Below are 6000 nucleotides of genomic sequence, written 5' to 3'. Positions count from 1 at the left end.
ACAGCTAAGCAGCAACAAAGCTCTTAGCGTCCTTTCAACTTTTTTATCAGAGACTGGGGACCTGTCCCTCTCTCACCTGTTTGTAACCCCTACTGTGAACCTTTTCAGTGCTAATAACACGAGCAATAGCCGCAAACCGGACGTAGGGACATTCTGCCAGAATCAGTATAAATCTTGTGTCTTTTAGCACACCATCCGGGTCCAACGCGTAATAATACAAATTTACTCGTTGGTGTTTACTCGAAACACCGACACGAATCTTTTTAGCTTAATTAGTCCATGATTTAACAATGTAGTGCTACAGTAAACATGTGTTAATGACGAATTAATTAGGCTTAATAAATTCGTCTCGTAGAGTACTGATGGATTCTGTAATTTATTTTTTATTAGTATCTGAACACTCCATACAATACCCTCATGTAACACCTCCTAAATTTTAGTCACCGAATTAAAACAGCCCCTAGATAACAATATCAAAAGTAAATTTGGTTATCTCTCGACGTCGATAGTGGGCTTGTTGCTGCAACCTGCATGCAACCAGTACTCACAAAGTCACAACAGTATTGCGCTAGTGTCCGTCTCTCTAAACTTGTTTTCTTTAAACATGTTTTCTATAGTACCTATTTATTGATTCCCTGTTCATCAACTTATTGGTTTCTTTTTTATGCGTTTTTAAAGAACTAGTAAAGCTATAGTGTGCTATGGAACCTAGTATAAGGTCCTGTTCATCTATCTTATAATCCGTACTTTTTAGTTTTTTTAGCTGGAACAGTGTTTTCTCTCACAGCAAATCAGCCGAAACAGTATTTTACCTTGTTTTTTCAGCGAAGCGAACATGGCCTTAGCCTAGTTAGTATGGCCTTAGGGCGGGCATGAGCTTCATTGTAATCCTTTCGAGACCCTGCAGTGCGAGCAAAGCGCTTTGTAACAAAACTTCTCTTTTCTTAATACAATGACGCGCAAATCTTTTGCGTGTTCAAGAAAAAAAACTAGTATTTCTCAAGACAAAAATGTATGTTATTTTAATGTATATATATAGTCTAGATACTCAAAGTCAAAGAGATGTTTGCTTCAGAAAATTTAGAAATCCAATTCAATTGCATGCAGTTCGAAAGAGTTTAAACCCCTGTTTTATTGACACCATTTCATTGACAAAGCCGGACATAGAGAGGACTGCATTTCATTCACACGGAAACGAGGAGCAACAAGCCAGATAACCTGTATCATTTGCTACTGCAACTATCGTGGCAACCAAGCAAACGTGAGACATGCTTTGCTTACACACAACAACGTGGCTAGGATGTGAGTAGGAAGAGGCATCCTATGCTGTAATACCTTTCTCACCCTTAGGGATTGTTTGGATCTATTAGCACTAAAAATTATCTAGCTAATAGTTGCTAATTTTTAGTTAGCTATTTTTTTTAGCGGGTGCTATTTGGATCTACCTATTAATAGATGTTTGATAGTGAGTTGAAAGTGTATACGAACTATTAGCACCTGTTAGCGACTCTAAACCTGCTAATGAAGTAGAGCAACAAAGAGGTGGGGCCACAGCTTTACCAAGCACCTGCTCGTGTTCCTTTTTTTTTGTGTGTGTTTTGCCGGTGAAGTGTTGTAATTTGGAACAGAGGACTAGTAGCTAAAATTAGTAGCATCGGATCTAAAAAGACTTGCTAATAAATCTAGCAACCATTGGCAGGCGGGCTGCTAATTCACGACGGCCTTCACTCGGCTGTCAGCTCAGCTCGAGCTCGACTTGGCAGCAACCATAAAAGCCCCTCTCCTCTCTCTCTCTCTCGCGCACCCACCCATTCCACTCCACCATTCCCGTGCACGCACACACACACTCCACAGCCCAAGCTCGGCAGCTCACCGCCGGCGGTAACCATCCAAAAGCGGCCCGCACAAACAAGGATAAAACAACGAGCAAAAGCAGAGCAGCAGCATAAAAGCTCGCGCACTCCCCCGTCGCCATTGCCGGCCCCTCTCGACAAAAACGCTACCACCTCGCACCCTCCCCGTTGCCACTCCGCTCCGCCAAGAAGCGGCAGGCCACTGCTTCTCCAGGAGCGAGAAAGGCCAGGGACTCTGGGAGCTTTGCTCTTCGGAGGAGAGGAGCGGTGAGGTGGGCGGCGGGCACGCACCATGGCCGCAGCGCCGCTTCTTCTTGCCGCCTGCAGCAGCGGAGGCGGAGGTAGTCGCATCCTGCTCGCCGTCTTCCTCCTGGCGGCCTCCCTGTTGGCCTCGGCGGCCAATGCGGCCGTCTCGTACGACCACCGCTCCCTCGTCATCAACGGCCGCCGCCGTATCCTCATCTCCGGCTCTATCCACTACCCGAGAAGCACCCCGGAGGTACCGTACTCGTACAATCTCGCCTCCGTGTCCATGGCCCGTCTCTTCGCCTCCCTCGCCCAAATGCAGGTCGCCTCGCCTGCCTGCCGTTGCGCTCATCCGCTTCAAATCAGAAGCTGGTCGGCGCTGGCGGCTCTCACCTCGACTGACTGACTGATTCTTGCTCTCCGGCCGAGTCGAATGCAGATGTGGCCCGGGCTGATCCAGAAGGCCAAGGACGGCGGCCTCGACGTCATCCAGACCTACGTCTTCTGGAATGGCCACGAGCCGGTGCAGGGGCAGTACCACTTCGCCGACCGCTACGACCTCGTCCGCTTCGTCAAGCTCGTCAGGCAGGCCGGCCTCTACGTCCACCTCCGCATCGGACCCTACGTCTGCGCCGAGTGGAACTTCGGGTACCCACCACCACCAACACTCTTGTCTCCTGCAGGCTATGAATTTTTGGTCCTGTAATGTAATTCGGTTGTGGATTACTAGAACTACTGTAATGTACTCACATTGCAGTCGATGTCTGTTCTTTTCAGTGGCTTTCCTGTTTGGCTCAAGTATGTGCCGGGCATCAAGTTCAGGACAGACAATGGCCCCTTCAAGGTAGTGTGCTTGTTTTACTTTCACCCAAAGAGATTTTTTTTTGTTATGACAACGAAATAAATTTATGTTATTCTTTCATTTTGCACCAATTGGGCGGGGATGGGGGAGGGATGTGCCTGATTCCATCTTTTTTTACTGCAGGCCGCAATGCAGAAGTTCGTGGAGAAGATCGTGTCCTGATGAAGTCGGAGGGGCTATTCGAGTGGCAGGGAGGCCCAATCATCATGGCTCAGGTGTGCACTGTCACATTTCTAGTTCAAACTTGCAATGCAACTCGAAATTGAAGCAGAACTTGGAGCCTCATCCGCCCACTATGCGCAGGTGGAGAACGAGTTTGGGCCGATGGAGTCCGTCGTGGGCAGTGGCGCCAAGCCGTATGCTCACTGGGCAGCCCAGATGGCTGTTGGGACCAACACCGGCGTGCCGTGGGTGATGTGCAAGCAGGATGACGCCCCGGACCCTGTGGTATGTTTGGTCGCGCACTACTCCTGCACCTTCAACGGTGGCGTGGCTGGCTGGTGTCAATTACCTGAATTTGTTATGTGCAGCTTAACTGTTTTCAGTTCTTACATTGTGTGAACTGATCACTGCAGATCAACACTTGCAATGGCTTCTACTGCGACTACTTCACACCGAACAAGAAGTACAAGCCGACCATGTGGACCGAAGCCTGGACTGGATGGTACTTCTCTTGATCCAAGTCATGCCGATCCCGTGAAAACGTTTCGATATCTAAAAATGGTCTAATTTTGTAATTTTACAATATCAAAAGGTTTACCAAGTTTGGTGGCGCGGTGCCTCACCGGCCTGTGGAGGACCTGGCCTTCGCCGTGGCACGGTTCATTCAGAAAGGAGGCTCCTTCGTGAACTACTACATGGTGAGAAAGCTAAGGAAGCCATGCTGGTCACACCATTACTGCCGTTGCAGTCAATGCTATTCTTGTTGTTGTGACCACATTTGCATGTTCTGAATGTGATGCAGTACCATGGAGGGACAAACTTTGGGCGCACGGCCGGTGGCCCCTTCATCGCAACCAGCTATGACTATGATGCCCCCATCGATGAATTTGGTATGCAGTGATTGCCATCTTTAACAAACTTGAATTCCCTTCGGTTGTCATCCAGAGATATTTGTTGGGAAGTTTGCAGCGTGGTTTTACCTGTTTGTTCACATGAGTTGGGCTGAGCTGAACTGAAAAGTCTGGGATGTACATTTCAGGTCTGCTTAGGCAACCAAAATGGGGTCATCTGAGGGACCTGCACAGGGCTATCAAGCAGGCCGAGCCTGCTTTGATTTCTGGCGATCCAACAACACAATCAATCGGAAACTACGAGAAGGTTAAATTTTGCTACGAATTTTCCCACATGGCAATTGGTTGCCAAATACAAGAAAACATAAGGAGATATTCATGGATTGATCCTACAATTGCTTTCCAGGCATATGTCTTCAAGTCGAAGAATGGAGCCTGTGCCGCGTTCCTGTCGAACTATCACATGAAGACTGCTGTGAAAATCAGGTTTGATGGGCGTCATTATGATCTCCCTGCTTGGTCCATCAGCATTCTGCCTGACTGCAAAACTGCGGTCTTCAACACTGCGACGGTGAGAACATACTGAAGGCTGAATCTTTCATTCTCTCTGTAGGACAAATGGGATCATGTAGTGTAATGAGAAAAATGTGATAATTGTGTAGGTGAAGGAGCCAACTCTGCTGCCGAAGATGAACCCGGTGTTACACTTTGCTTGGCAGTCCTACAGCGAAGACACAAACTCGCTGGATGACAGTGCGTTTACAAGGGATGGCCTGGTCGAGCAACTCAGCTTGACATGGGACAAGTCGGACTATCTGTGGTACACCACCCAGTGAGTGACTGACTGGCCTAGTGGCCTTGATAAGGCTTCATCATTCCAACCATTTCTTTCTGAAACCTGAGGGATTATCTTTAAACTTTGAATCATGCTCACTGCAGTGTCAACATTCGTGCCAATGAACAATTCCTGAAGTCTGGCCAGTGGCCTCAGCTCACTGTCTACTCTGCTGGACACTCGATGCAGGTGTTCGTCAATGGGAGGTCATATGGTACAAACTTCTCTCTCTAGCAGCATTTTGTTACCAATCAGGCCAGTACCAGGACTATACTGACAGAATGTTTATGTTGTAGGATCTGTTTATGGTGGCTATGACAACCCGAAACTTACGTTCAATGGACATGTGAAGATGTGGCAGGGCAGCAACAAGATCTCCATCCTAAGCTCAGCAGTGGGCCTTCCTGTAAGTTTATTGTGTTAGATTGATCTCTTGACCAGTAGGCCCAACGGCCTATTGGGCCTTGGTCTCGCGCCCTGATCGGGGGCGCCCAACCCTACATGGTTGGTGGGCCCCCGTCGCACTGCGCTATATAGAGAGGTGGGGGCCGGCGGCTCAAAGTACGAGGTTCGCCGTGAGCCGCAAACCCACCGACAAAACCCTAGACCGATCTACGAGGGCGCGCAGCCAGCGACGGGAAGCTCCGCTGATCCTCGCCGTCGCCACTGCTACGCCCGACCTCACTGCATCGACGTCCGTGCAACCTCTACTCCACCCGTCGCTGCCCGTGTGCAGCCTCCATCACCGAACCCGCGATGGCTAGCACAACCGCGACATCATCTGGAGGCTCAGGTTCATCACCAGCCCTCTCTCTCCCCTATCTCCCTCTCGGTGTAGTATTCTAGGTCTAAATGTGCATGTGCTTTCACGGTTCTATGAGTTCACCGGCCTAGATCTACTCTAGTTGATCCACTGAAAATCAACAATGGTACCAGAGCCATACTAGCTTGTGGATCTAGAACGGGTACCGATTAGAAAAAGAAAAGTTGATTAGATCCAGTGTGGATCTAAGCAGAAAAGGGGTCACCCGACTTTCGGTTGAACCCTAACTCGATCCGTCGGATCCGAGAAAAGAAGAAGGGCTCGGTTTTTCTTACAAAGAACGAACCCTAAAACCCGAAGGTGATTCGGGGAAAAGAAAACAGTGCCGTCTCCACCCTAACCCTAACCCTAATCGTCAAATCGGGCAA

The 6000-nt window shown here is 48.8% G+C and overlaps 1 pseudogene; it reads left to right on the top strand.

Annotated features, from left to right (window-relative positions):
- Nucleotides 1–1817: 1817 nt before the first annotated feature.
- Nucleotides 1818–5240, top strand: LOC136533848 (beta-galactosidase 4-like; annotated as a pseudogene).
- The last annotated feature ends 760 nt before the right edge of the window (nt 5241–6000 follow it).

The sequence above is a fragment of the Miscanthus floridulus genome, unplaced genomic scaffold (assembly GCF_019320115.1).
Source record: "Miscanthus floridulus cultivar M001 unplaced genomic scaffold, ASM1932011v1 os_1252_2, whole genome shotgun sequence".
In the NCBI taxonomy this organism is placed as follows: domain Eukaryota; kingdom Viridiplantae; phylum Streptophyta; class Magnoliopsida; order Poales; family Poaceae; genus Miscanthus; species Miscanthus floridulus.
This window is presented reverse-complemented; position numbering and strand designations above follow the sequence as displayed.